General features: G+C 47.3%; 2 pseudogenes across 2 annotated transcripts; one reads left to right on the top strand and one right to left on the bottom strand.

Annotated features, from left to right (window-relative positions):
- Positions 1 to 3891: 3891 nt before the first annotated feature.
- LOC310777867 (protein transport protein Sec24B pseudogene) lies at positions 3892 to 7380 on the bottom strand (annotated as a pseudogene). The gene has a single exon. The product of its transcript is annotated as a protein transport protein Sec24B pseudogene (transcript).
- Positions 7381 to 8599: 1219 nt separating this feature from the next.
- On the top strand, positions 8600 to 9103 carry LOC310778487 (ubiquitin-conjugating enzyme E2 G1 pseudogene; annotated as a pseudogene). Its single transcript has one exon. The product of its transcript is annotated as a ubiquitin-conjugating enzyme E2 G1 pseudogene (transcript).
- Positions 9104 to 13513: the final 4410 nt, after the last annotated feature.

Consider the following 13513-nt stretch of genomic DNA (forward strand, 5'->3'; position numbering starts at 1 on the left):
ATCTGACGTTTAGGCTAACATTACTCCACAAGTAGGCCTAGATAAACTTAGTCTTCAAAACAAAGCAAAAAAATACACCAGATTAAGTTAACATTAACATTAATATTCTTCATACAGGACCGTCTGACAGAGACTTATGGCTCATTTCCACCACATTTTACTGCCCTGCACAGCTCGTCACCGCTCCGCTCTAATCGTTTCGGCCCGATGGACGTTTTGCTTCCACCGCGGATCATCTGCCCCCACCCACCCCTGGTCGTCATAGCGACCGCATATCTGTCCTTCGCTTATAGCCGAAGTAGGCTATAACATAACATTACAATTAAATCCATCCACAGAACTTTTAAACTGTTTATGAAATACTGGTGCCTCTAAATGACCTACAGTGTACATGGGCAAATGTGACAATCGGCCAGGAGAATGGATATCACTTTGTAGTTAGTCAAACTCACAGGCATGCGCTGCGCTGTGCGGGGACGGGAGAGGCGCAACAGAGTGAAGCCTGTACCCCGCGGCCTCTCACCAGGCAAGACCGCGGCTTCACCAAACACCCGCTGCGGCCTAGCGGAGCGCTGCAGCCTCCACTCAGCTACAGAGCTCCCTGAGCAGCAGACTTTTTTCTCTCTCAGACAATTGAACACCCGCCACGATTTTATTTCACCGGAGGCGAAGGCAGCAACACAAAAGACTGATGGAAATATACATAACAGAAGAGAAGGTAAGCCCACTAAACTGGTATGCAGCCGCCAGCATTGCATTGACAGTCAGTAGACAGAGTAAACACGATTCTGCCTGACCAATCAGTCGTCAACAATGTTTTCACGTCACCGCATGAACCCGGGTTCACAGAATAGAACCACGATGAGGCAGGTACGAAAAGTAGCACGACTCGACCCCAATACAACCCGGGCTGGGATAGTTTTTAGTGGTGGAATGAGACCATTTATCGAGTCGAGCGGAGCGGGATCGCGCTACTACCTGCGGTGGAAATAGGCCATTACTTACATTACAGAGAGTGAGGTAGGCTATAGCTTGCATTCTCCAATAAACATTCAAGAGACATCAGACCATTTGGATGTTTAATGTTACTGATAAAAGCACTATAAAACTGAAATACAAACAAACAACAATAATGTAAGCCACAAATACACAGTGTTGGGCAGTAGCTTGGGCAGTAGCTACAAGTAGCGAAGCTACATAGCTTAACTACATTTCTCAGTAGCTTGGTGGTAGCTTCACTACTTTTGAACCAAGTAGATTTTTCAGTAGCTAAGCTATTTACATACCCAAGTAGCTTGTAGCTTCCCGCAAAAGCTACAAGCTACTTGCCAGAGAAAATCCATGAGCAAAGCACGCAGTGGAGATTTCTGCTGCGGTTTGGATTAAACAGGAGGAGACATTGCATATGTCAAGTGTGCCTGTGTAGCCAATAAAGCACTTCCAGTTCCATTATGACGGACAACAAGTGTTGTTGTCTCATCCTTGCCTTTTAGCATCCTTGCCTCTCTTGCAGCAAGACCCGGCACTACTCTGCCTCTGATTGGGTTGGGTTTAGGCAATGAAGACTGACGATTGGTTAAGGGTAGGGCAAAATATGTCATTGTACTGGCGAAGTCACATCAGCAATTAACTTTGAAAGATGGCAGAGCCAGAGGGAGCCACTGAAGAAGAAGAAGAAGGAAGAAGACGTTGAGGTTTTATTGTCTGTTTTTGAATATTGTGCCAGTGAGAGTTTTATAATATAATAAACAATCAAAATGAGATTTTTTTTTTGCCTGCCTTTGTTTGGTGGAAAGTTGTTCTTTGACATGACGTTGATTCAATGTGAGAGAAAAAAAGTAGCTTTGATGTAGCAAGCTGCTTTTGCCATGTTGCTCGTAGCTTAGCTTGCTACATTTCTCTGGGGATAGCTTCAATGTAGTTTAGCTATATTTAATTGAGAGTAACTGATAGCTTAGCTTACTACATTCTCCAAGTAGCTTGCCCATCACTGCAAATACACACAACACAAATAAACATAAGTTGATTAGCTGGTGTATGGTAACATTAGGTGTTATTCGGTGAACGTGTTCAGCTTTAGCGTCGACGCGAGACTCTTAGCCTTAAGAATGAAGGCTGAGTCTTGCGTCGAGGCTATGTTCAGCATTACATGTAGTAATTGGTTGGTCAGCAGCCTCCCCAGCTTCAAGCTGTTGAAATATGCCACCACACAGCTTCTTAACTCAACAACTTCATCAATCCACCTCTATGCATCTCCGCCATCAAACACTTTGGACTGTTCGTCCGACACAACGCTGAAATTGCCATCCGACTCACAGCTTCCAATTGGAATTTTCCGGCATAGCGCCTGTAGATGACGTGGTTCAGTCATTTTCAAGCTAGTTCATGAAGTGAAAAACATATAGGTGGAGATGAAATGAGAATCTATTATTGAATGAATCCTGCATTTTGTTAATTTTTACTGTAGCATGCTATTCTTATTGACCTCAAAACCGTTATCCTATTTGTGAAAACTTTGGAAAAAGGGTTGATTTAACTGTTTCCCCCATCTAGACTGCATAAAACCAGTCCAATTCAAAGACGATTACACTAAGACCATTCAAATCTGGGATAAATTACCAACCCAGGGACGATAGACTCATTATGACACGCTCTCAGATTTGTGTATGCCGGCAGTTTGTTTACTCCGCAACTGACAACTCCATCCCGTCCGCAACAAGTACCTTACCCATTACGCAACAAGCCCAAGCACAACCTGAGTTGAAGATTTTTCACCCCTAACCCTAATCTTAATCAAAAAAAAATACTTGCCGCACATTTTCAGGAAGAAGCAGTTGCGGCGACCAATTAAACGGGTTTGGGGCGCGGTCATCCCAGCCCCATACTAGGAATACAAATCTCCCGGGATGCCCACATACTTCCATGCGTCTTTCACATTGGTATCATGTTAAGCAGTACATCCACTAGTGGGCAGTAGGGTCAAATGTGTGTGTGTGTGTGTGTGTGTGTGTGTGTGGTACTGCTCCGTTTCATCCTTAACCGTAAGCTTTCATAAAATGTGCAGAATAATGCCTGAAATGAATGCAGAGTACGGACAGAAAGCTCCGTCCGTATGCGTATCCGTATTTAACGTTGAGCATAATTGGGCCTTTAGGGGCCGTGTCCACAGGAAACATTTTGTTTTTTGTTTTGTTTTCAGGTGGGAGTGGTTTGGAGACCATTTCCAGAGCTCTTCCAATGTGCACAGACACACAGCACACGCAGAGTGCTTATTTGTTGCTGTCGAAAAAAGTGACATTGAGGACCAGTGCTCTTCTCCAAAAACTTTTTTCTGCTTGAGGTGCCCAGAGCGCTCCGCTCAAATACACTAATTGCACTGAATTGCAGAAAGGTGCCGGAAGCTCAAAAAACACTTCCTGTGAACACGGCCACTTACAATACATCCATGGTATTGAACCCAGAAATATTGTGCTTTGCGCTCCTTTATAGCGTCCCTCGCTGCCTTGCACGCTCACAAACGCAGCTCGTCTCAACTCCTCGCAGAAAGGACCAGAGTGGAGATTCAAACCTACGACCTTCTAGCTGTGAGGCGACAGTGCTACCCACTGAGCCACTGGCTTCCCCCCACCTCTCCCCTCTTATCAGGAGCGCTGGATTCGACATCATGAGGGTTTGGCGTTGGTCGAGAGAGGTGGCGGGGAGATGCCAAACCGGCCCAGAGGAGGAAAAGGAGACAGGAGACTGTTCAGTTCAATCTGAGATGCATCTTACTCACAGGCAGCTTGCACCTCACTCAAACCGGTCTGAGGAAGCGATAGGTTGTCTGACGTCATTGCAAATGCTCTCACTCTACAAGACCAGAGTTCTTGGCTCTGGTCTATTAAAAAGAGCCTACTTGCACATTTGCTGCTGAATGTGCTGGAGGAATTCATGGTAGGAATAAGTCGCCTCTGACCGGTCCTCCACCAGCTGCTGGAAGAAGGGAGCCTTCGCCGAACCATCATCCTTGACAATGTATAGAATGGAGCAGAAGGCTCTGTCGTTCTGCAGCCAGGCCAGGAATGCCCGCACTCTCTCTGACAGTGGAGTTTCCAGCTCAGGAATGTGAGTCATGCTGGGTGGCATTGAAGCGTAGTTGGGGCAGCCAACAACATCTCGGATGAACATCTCGTTGCAGCATTTGCCGATCCACAGGTAAAACACGTTGCCACAGTCCATGAGGAAAGCTCCGTCTCGGCTCAGTCTCTCAGCAGACAGATGGACCAGAGGAGGCTGGGGAATCACCATGTCATTCAGAAGGAGCACCGCCTGGTTGGACATATTGTCCAGCCGGTACAGGTTGGGGTGAACCATGCGCATGAGCTGCTGCAGAGGCTGGGTCTTGAACTCACACATGGAGAAGACCCGCTCATCTAGCCGCGTGCTGGTGCCTGTCCGCAACGCTTTCTGTTTGAGGAGAGCGAGGATGTAGAGGGGTAAGAGGCGCATGGGGGTGGGTGCGATGAGGCTGGACTGCTGCAGGGTGGACATGGTGCTCTTGTAGGCGCTCAGCGAGTCCACGACCGCTTTCACCAGGGTGTCCTGGGCATCCGACAGGCTGGATGATACCGACCGGTCGATGGCCATATTGGCCAGCAGACAGGTGATGGCCTGGACGTCTGCCCCGGTGAACACATCGCTCAGCTGGTTGACCACAGGCAGACACAGGGTGTGGACCCGGATATACCTCTTCCCTTCACTAGAAGTGTAGAGCAGTGCAGCCTGGAAGCAGGCTAAAGAGGGAGGGTCTGCCAGAGAGTCTTCAATTGATAACTGGATAGCAAAGGCAGCGTCTGGGTTCACATTGGCCAGACACAGCAGGTTATTGGAGCGCATAAAGAAGTTCCCATGGAACGTATGGATGGACAAGCCTTTACTGCATCTTATTTTCATGACTGCTTCAAAGCCGATCTTCCTGGTGAGGTAGCGCACCAGATCGTTCTGGAACTTCTCCAGCTGGGCCGGGGCGTGGATGTGGTGGAAGGAGGGGTAGTAGAAGATGCTGCCTGCTGAATACTTAGAGACACAAGCCAGCGAGGCCAGGTCAGCGTACTGTGAGCTAAGTAGGAAGAGATCCACTCCGATCATCTGGGCTGAGCAGTCTAGAGCCAGCTTCTTATAGAAGTCTGTGGCCGGTCCCAGGTGTTGAACTCCCTTGGTGCTGGAACGCTGGTTGGGGTCTTCCCTGGACTGCAGCAGGCCGGCGCCCAGTGTGGGCAGCTGGGTCTGGAACACAGAGACGCGCCCCCCGGTGGGAGACATCAGCATTAAGGCAGCCTGTAATGCCGGGCCCAGAGCGCTGTGTGTCTCGCTGCTGTGGCTGAACTTAGCAGGCAGCAAGGTCAGCAGGTCCTTCACCAGTTCTTTGTTTTCCTTCAGGTTCACCATGAGGTAATGAGACGGGATGAAAACGTCATCGATATCGGACACCACCAGCATCTGTGGCTGGGAGACGCCCTCCTGGAGGTTGTAGAAGTGGATGGTGTTGTCGAAGGTGAGGAATCCCACCCTGGTGCGCATATCCCCGGGTAACTTATCTAGGTTCTCCAGCAGTGAATCACAGAAGTACTTCAGGTAGCCCACTTCCACTGCGTTATGAGACACATCGAGCACAAATAGGTAGACTGCCGGTTGAGGGGGCCGCCGAATGTATTCCTGGGAGCCGATGAACTCCACGGTGGAGTTCTGCACCTCCAGTGTCTTGTGTGGTTCGCTGTAAGACCCGGTGACCTTATTGTAGATGAAGTCATCTGGAATGTTGTTGACCCGGTAACAGAGGTTGCACTTCCACCTGTGCTGGTCCAGGAAGGAGACAAATGGGTTGATGTAGGTGCGACAGGAGCGACAGCGCACAATGGTGTTCGACGTGCTCACCGGTAACTGCTGTATGTCTCTGAAGGGTTGCAGGAGGAGGCCCAGTGGGAGCCTGGCCTTGTTCAGCAGAGCCTGGGTCTGAGGGATGCTGCTCAGAGTGCACCGGAACGTGTGTGGGCTGCAGTTAGCCTTCTTGAGGTCTGAGCTGAGGTTTGGTTCGGGGGCCTCCAGGGGCCGGGGGGGCAGCAGGTTCCTCTCCTGCAGCAGGTTGATCGGCCTCAGGGCCTCCAGCTCTGGCATGCTGCTTAGCCCCCCCAGGGCTGCAGACAGGTGGGAGAAGTTGGGGAACGGCTGAGAGTACTGGTGGTAGCTGGACTGACCATACAGTCCGTGGGAGGGGGAAGAGTCAGTGTGGGAGGGCAGGCCCTGCTGATAGGCTGGCTGCATGCTGGGGTAACCATAGCTACTGTAGGGTGGGGTCTGGCTGGTTATGTCGGTGGAGGGAGGCATGGAGTCTGTTGAGCTGTTGGGCACCAGAGATGCACTGCCTGTAGTGGAGGTGTCACCACCTTCATGGTGTCCTGGGGAGGAATGGACTGAAGTAGAGAGGGTTCTTGAGGGTGGTCTGTCCACGTCTGCACCCCTGCTGCTGTGACTGACCCCGCCATAGGCATCATAGTTCCCAAAGGCCCGGAGGGTTTGGTCGTATTGTTGGTGGACTGTGTTTTTGGCTGTGCTTCCTTGACCATTAACCGCCATTGCCGGATGACCAGGAGGAGCCACGCTGTACCCAGGCTGCACTGCTGTGGTGGAGGATGGGTGAGAGATGCTGCTCACAGTCGGGTACTGATGTGAGGGCACATTCATCAGGGTGGGCATGGTGCCGGGCGTGGAGGCAGTCTGGGAAGACCTGAGGGTGCCATACTGGCTACTTCCCAGCGCAGAGGGGTACGAGACGATGGGGTAGAGGGGAGCTCCAGGGCCACTAGGAGGCGCAGGCACCAGACTGGGCTGCTGCTGCTGAGGGTGCTGTGCTGGGGAAGCGTTGTATGACTGCTGTCCATAGTATGCTCCTGGAGCACCATAGGGGGCCTGCTGCTGGATCGGCTGTGGGTTATACTGGGAGCTTGCTGGTGGGGGTGCCGAAGCGGGGAGAGTGGCAGGGGCTGTGTCGTATGGCTGGTTGGGAGGGGCAGAGCTCGGGAAGGTCCCGTACAAGGAGGGTGCTACATTGGGGGGACCATGGTGAGAAGGGAGCTGCTGCTGCTGCTGGTTGTTGTGGCGGCAGTAGTTTGCACTGTTGGCATTGTTTGTGATGGGGGCTTTGCTGGGAACAGGACTGCAGTGGGCAGGAATGGTAGGGTAGCCTTGTTGATAAGGCAGAGCTCCGTAGTATCCTGTAGGTGGATACGTGGATGGGTAGGTCTGTGCTGGACTATTCTGATAGGGTGATGCTCCGTTGTTCGGCGTTGAGCGCTGGCTGTAGTTGACAGAGCTGTTGAGGTTTGTATAACCTGGTGCAGACATAACTTGGTCCTCCTGTCCTTATGTCTTATGTTGTGAGTAGTGTAGTCCCGATAATCACCGATAATATCATCACGGATTACATCACAGATGACATCACAATTACTTCAGTGACATCACTCGTTACACCATCACTAATGTCATCACAATTGTTATCCCCCCCATCCCCAATATTTTATTTTTCAATTTTTAGAACACAAAAAAACAAAAACAAACTCAGACACGGGAAAAGAAAAGAAAGAAAAAGCATAAATATATATCGACATTCCAATATTACAATGTGGTGCTACCAGGCAGATAAGGTGCTTATTATGTGCTTGTAAGAGATATTGTGCATGGGATCTCATGCAAGAAACGAGCCGGGCGAGTCACCCGTCGCCCCTAACCTTGTCAAGGTAGGCCAGAAACGGGTCCCAGATAATTAAAAATCTCCATCTGTATAACAGAGATCATGTCTGCCAACCACAGCTGAAAAGAAGGTGGAGAGAGGGACTCCGACTTCCATTCCTGCAGAATGAGTTTATTGGCGACAGTTGTCCCTTGTGTCAGAGACTGTTGCACAGCTGTAGGGAAGTAGCCTGGTAAACCAGCCTGTCACGTTAACTCACATTTCATTTCGTTCTACGAGACAATCTAATCTGCCCAGTGTTTGAAGTGGGCGGAAGTTGGGCGGGTGTCCTTGCCTTGACAGACAACTCCTTCAGCCAATCAGCGTTGGATCCAGTCAAACCCAAATCCACTCTGGAGAACGGCAAAAACATATTTTCCGCCGAGAAACCCCGCTGTTGCATACTCCTGTACTTATTTGTTTTTGAGTCTATTTCTACAATAACTGCACTTTATGGCTGTTTAAAGTCGACGAACTTTGACGTTACTCCTCCAGGCGGAAAGGCAAGGAGGCAGCCATCATTGTTTTGCTAGCGGCGTTCCTGATTGGCTGGTTACAATGTCAACTACGAGGCGGGTCGCTGATTGGCTAGTACCAGTCAAATATTTTGGCCTAATCCCGTCAGTGAAAGGCAGAACCAGAAGGCATGAGACAGAGGTGCCCTCTGACACCTAACACCTGTGTCATCACAATTGTTCTAATGACATCACTGATGACATCACCACTGCGTTCGAGTGACATCACTGGTGACATCACCAATTCTATGACTTATGTCATAAATCCTTTCCTGCAGACTCAGACCCTAAGTAGGACTGGTAAATTACAGAGGTAAAAATGACTGAACAATCTGCGCTGTTACTTCGTAGACAACTAGCAGAGCTCAACAAGAACCCAGTGGAGAGCTTTTCTGCGGGTCTTACAGACAATGATGACATCTACCAGTGGGACGTGGTCATCATTGGACCTGAAGATACACTGTATGAAGGAGGTTTCTTCAAAGCCAATCTGACCTTTCCCCATGATTACCCTGTGAGGCCTCCCAAAATTAAGTTCATCACAGAAATCTGGCATCCCAATGTGGAGAAAAATGGCGATGTGTGCATCTCTATCCTGCATGAGCCTGGAGAGGACAAGTACGGCTATGAGAGACCCGAGGAGCGCTGGCTGCCGATCCACACAGTGGAGACGATCATGATCAGTGTTATCTCCATGTTGGCAGACCCCAATGGAGACTCTCCTGCCAATGTGGATGCAGCTAAAGAGTGGAGGAATGATCCAGAAGAGTTCAAAAGAAAGGTGGCACGCTGCGTACGGAAGAGTCAGGAGATGGCTTTTTGACTAGAGCCTCATTACAGGCATCAGCCCAGAGTTGGAACTAATCAACAGACGATTGAACTAGGGGTTGCACTTGGGATTGCACTCGGAAGACCCTGAAATGGTAAAGACTTAAGCTGTTTATATAATATTCCTATGGGAATTCCAAAATCAATAAAATGTATATTTTAAATCTCTCCTTTTCTTTTTTATACCCCAACTCATTATTTTATACCCCAACTATTATTGTCAGATCATGAGTGTAGATTTTTTTTAATGAAGATCTGAAATTCCTAACCTATTTTTCAAGGTGTTTTTATTTTATTATTATTTTTATTTTAATCTTTCCCCCATTGGAATACATTAATATCCAAAACCCATAATGCATCTAAACACATGGGTGGAGCTACCTTTCTCATCATTTCTCCCTGAAAATAATTTTTTACACTAGGCGCGTGGTCGATTCCTAGGGTGGAGACTCGAGATGATGCGCTATGGGTGCAGTTATGGAAATAGCCCACTACGCAGGCTTGCATACGCAGCTCGGCCTCGCCTGCCCTATTGTCATATGCGCCGCACAATTGCTAGTTGTTCGCGTGACATCACTAATGACATCACAACTGTCACAATCTTGTCTTGTACTAAAAAGTCCAATAACACACTGCAACTAAACTTTCAGTATAACCTCAGTCTGGAAGAATTTATGACAGCAGAAATGACATCACAACTGCTCGAGTGACATCACCTATGACATCGTAGTTGCTTGAGTGACATCACTTATGACATCACTTAATGACATCACAGTTGGTGGAGTGACATCACAACTGAACAACTGTGCGCCGTGCCATGTGCCACCGGCTCTCGAATTATAGTATGGAGGAGAGCTCTTTACTTGAGTCTATCTGGACCATAAGTGAAAAATCTTTTTTTGAACATGAACTTATGTATTCTTTTTTACATGCGACCATGCGAACTTATAATAATAACAATGTTTATTGTTATTATTATAAAAAAAAATGTTTTACTGCTGAAATCAGTTGAAAAGAAATGCAGTCCTTAAGCCCCTCTTTATCTAAAACCAATGGATTCTTGGACTACTTGGGAGACCTTACAATAAAACAGGACCTCCGTGACACACACACACACACACACACACACACACACACACACACACACACACACACACACACACACACACACACACAGATGGTTAATGTGACAAACTACTGTATATACCAGGGCAAGAATATTAGCTGTGTTTAAGTTTGAATGAAATATGGCTGTGCAATGTCGATGGAAAACTAGCAATGAATTTCCCTTCCATGATGTCTTGTGTTCTTTTCCTGACAAAAGCTGATTAAATGGGCAAAGGTGATGTTGAGGCTATTTCACCAGAATATCTAAAGATAATCAAGTCAGGAGATTTCAGATCAAAGAGAAAAAGCTAATAAAGGTCATCTCTAGCATTCGACGTGTCTAAATTGAGATTGAGACATAATTACTTCCCACAACGACACAAGCCCAAACCTCCATATCTCTCGTTAAGCCTGCCTGGGCTATGAAACCTTTGGCCGTATATGGACTATTTGGTTAATGAATGCATTGGGCCTGCAGAGTTTACATGGGGCGTTCATGCAGAATGGAAAAGAAAATACACAGCACCTGGACAAGGAATGTGTCCGTGCATTCAAGACTAGATCCGGGGCAGTCAGATAGGGCAAACCCTCACCCTGTCCCAGTCAGCCCAAGAATCTCAGCCACAAGCCAGGACCCAACCTGAGCCAAGACATTGCCTCACACAGATAGCAACCCTCAGTTAAATCAAGCTTGGGTTTGGAGTTTGGAGCTGCAGTTCAGGCAGCTCCAACCCCAGTCTCAGAAGCTCCAAACCCAACTTCTGACCCATGAAACATCATCATCATACGTATATAAAATTGAGTAAGTGGGCTCTGTCTGTCTGTTTTGGTCCGACATTGAGATTTGTGATGATTTTGGTCAGTAATGATGTCACTGATGATGTCACAATGCTATGACATCATCGGTGATGTCACTCGAGCACTCGATGATGTCATCAGTGATGGTCACTCGAGCAAATGTGATGTCACTGATGATGTCAGAGTGTCTATGACCTCATCATTCAATGTGCGGAATCTAGTTTTCTCTCATTACTTATCACTCACTGACGTCATCAGTGAAGTTGAGCAATTGTGCGCTGAGTGATGTAATTAGAGCACTCCATGATGTGATCAGTGACGGTCACTCGATTAATTGTGATGTCATCAGTGAGTGATGTCACCAGTGATGCGAAGTTGAGCAATTGTGCGCTGCGCATGCCAAGGGCTGCAACTATCGATTATTTTAGTAATCGAGTATTCTACCGAATAATCCATCGATTAATCGAGTAATCGGATAAGAACCCTTTTTTGTGTTTTCAAAGGCTTATCGTAAATATACACCAAAAAATAAGATAAATCTCTTCAAATAAACAACTACATTAGTTTCTTTCTTAGAAAAAACAACATTTTTATTTTTAAATTGCATAGAACTGGCAGTGGCACCATTCATCTTTTCACTTGAACATGATGGACCCGTCCTTACAAAGCTGTCCATAGTACGCTGTGATCCGCTGAAAAAGAGGTGAAATAATAATTAATATTGATATTTATTAGGTAAGTTCATAACAAAACTGGAGAATGCGCATTTACACACCCTAGACCTGTTGCCTATTATTGACACAAATATCAGAATAGCAAGATAACAGGTCAGGTGGTGTAATAATTGGAGCCTAAAATGCACAAATTAAATAGTTGTTTGCAATCATCATGAGCAGAGTCGACTGGTCTAGGGTGTGTAAATGTACATTCTCCACACACACACTCTTTCTCTCTCACACACACTCACTCTCTCACACACCAACAGGCTAGTGTGATCTCACACACACACACACACACACACACACACACACACACACACACACACACACACACACACACACACACACACACACACACACAACGCTGTTAAATTAGCCGCTAACGTTAGGTTAACGTTTTAGGTTAGGTTGAGCTTTGTATTTGTATTTCAGAAAACGGCAAGCCACATCAAAAAAATGCAGCGTGAATGCAGTTACTAATAGTCATATTGGCAACGTGGCAAGCCAGCAGCACAACTACTACTAGTCTTAATATCAAGTAGCAATCATTAGCATACATTTACATTAGCGTTGTGTATAGTTAACGTTACGTTACCTTGCTCCGCTCGACGTAGATGCGCTGGTGGATGCGTAGACTGGATGTTTACGGTTCAGGTGCTGAAGCATTGACGAGGTACTGTTGTGATATGCAAGGATCGTCTTACAGTACTTGCACACCACTGAGTTTGTGTCCTTTTTCAGCGTGAAATGATCCCACACTTTAGACAGTTTCGGTCGCTTTTTCGGCCCTGGTTCTTCCCTTCCCGGCTCCTCCTGTCTGCTTTCTCCGCCGCCTCGTTCCATTTTGCGGGGTCCGCTCGCTATACAGTAGCTGCTCTCTGGTCTGTCTGCGATCATGTGTCCTCGCGTGTTTACACCGGAAGAGCGCTGTGCCACACCAGTAAGCGTCCGTGAGAAACAGTCTCTAATCTCTAAATGCCGTGTCGAGGCGAATCATATTGGCCTCGATCATTTTAATTATTCGAGTTATTCGAGGTACTCGAGGAATCGCGACAGCTCTAATGCCAATAGAGCAGGTGAGGCCATGCAGCAGCCGAGCTGCAGGCGAGAGGCCTGGTACGTTTAAAAGTTCATAAACTCACTGATTTCAGCCATTTTCAGCTGATTTAGTGCTGATTTGTATAACCAATATGCATAAGGCACATAGATAAAGACAACAGAGAGAAAGACAGGCATATAGACAGACACACAGACAGACTCTCTCACACACACACACACGGGGCACATGACATGTGGCATCGCTGACACAGTGAAGCAGCAAACAGGGAAGGGTAACATTCCTCTCTCAATCGGAGCAAACACAGAGGTCACGCAGGACACGCACTCCCCTCAACATGACTACAATTAAAGATGGAACAACCTAATTGATACTTATTGGAAAGTGTCGCTCAACAGAAAATAAACTGCATTTATGGTTAACCACGTCGGACATAAACAGCGCTGTCCCTGCAACCTGACACACAACACACCTCCTCTCTCTCTGGGAAGTTGGTCACAGTGTTCTTTGTGATTTTCATGAAGTCATACATCCAGGATAGGCTGATAAAAATAGCTGGGATGCGTTTTCATATTTATTTCAATCGATTTCAATACAGCAAAAACCAAAACAAGGAGGTCAAGCGTGCGTGCCTTCTATCTAGCCCGGTGATAGACAATCACACTTGCGCAACACTATGTGACGTAGTCAGCGACATTAGAAATTTCACTTAGTAGGAGACACT

Source organism: Poromitra crassiceps (genome assembly GCF_964638095.1).
Source record: "Poromitra crassiceps genome assembly, chromosome: 6".
Taxonomy (NCBI): domain Eukaryota; kingdom Metazoa; phylum Chordata; class Actinopteri; order Beryciformes; family Melamphaidae; genus Poromitra; species Poromitra crassiceps.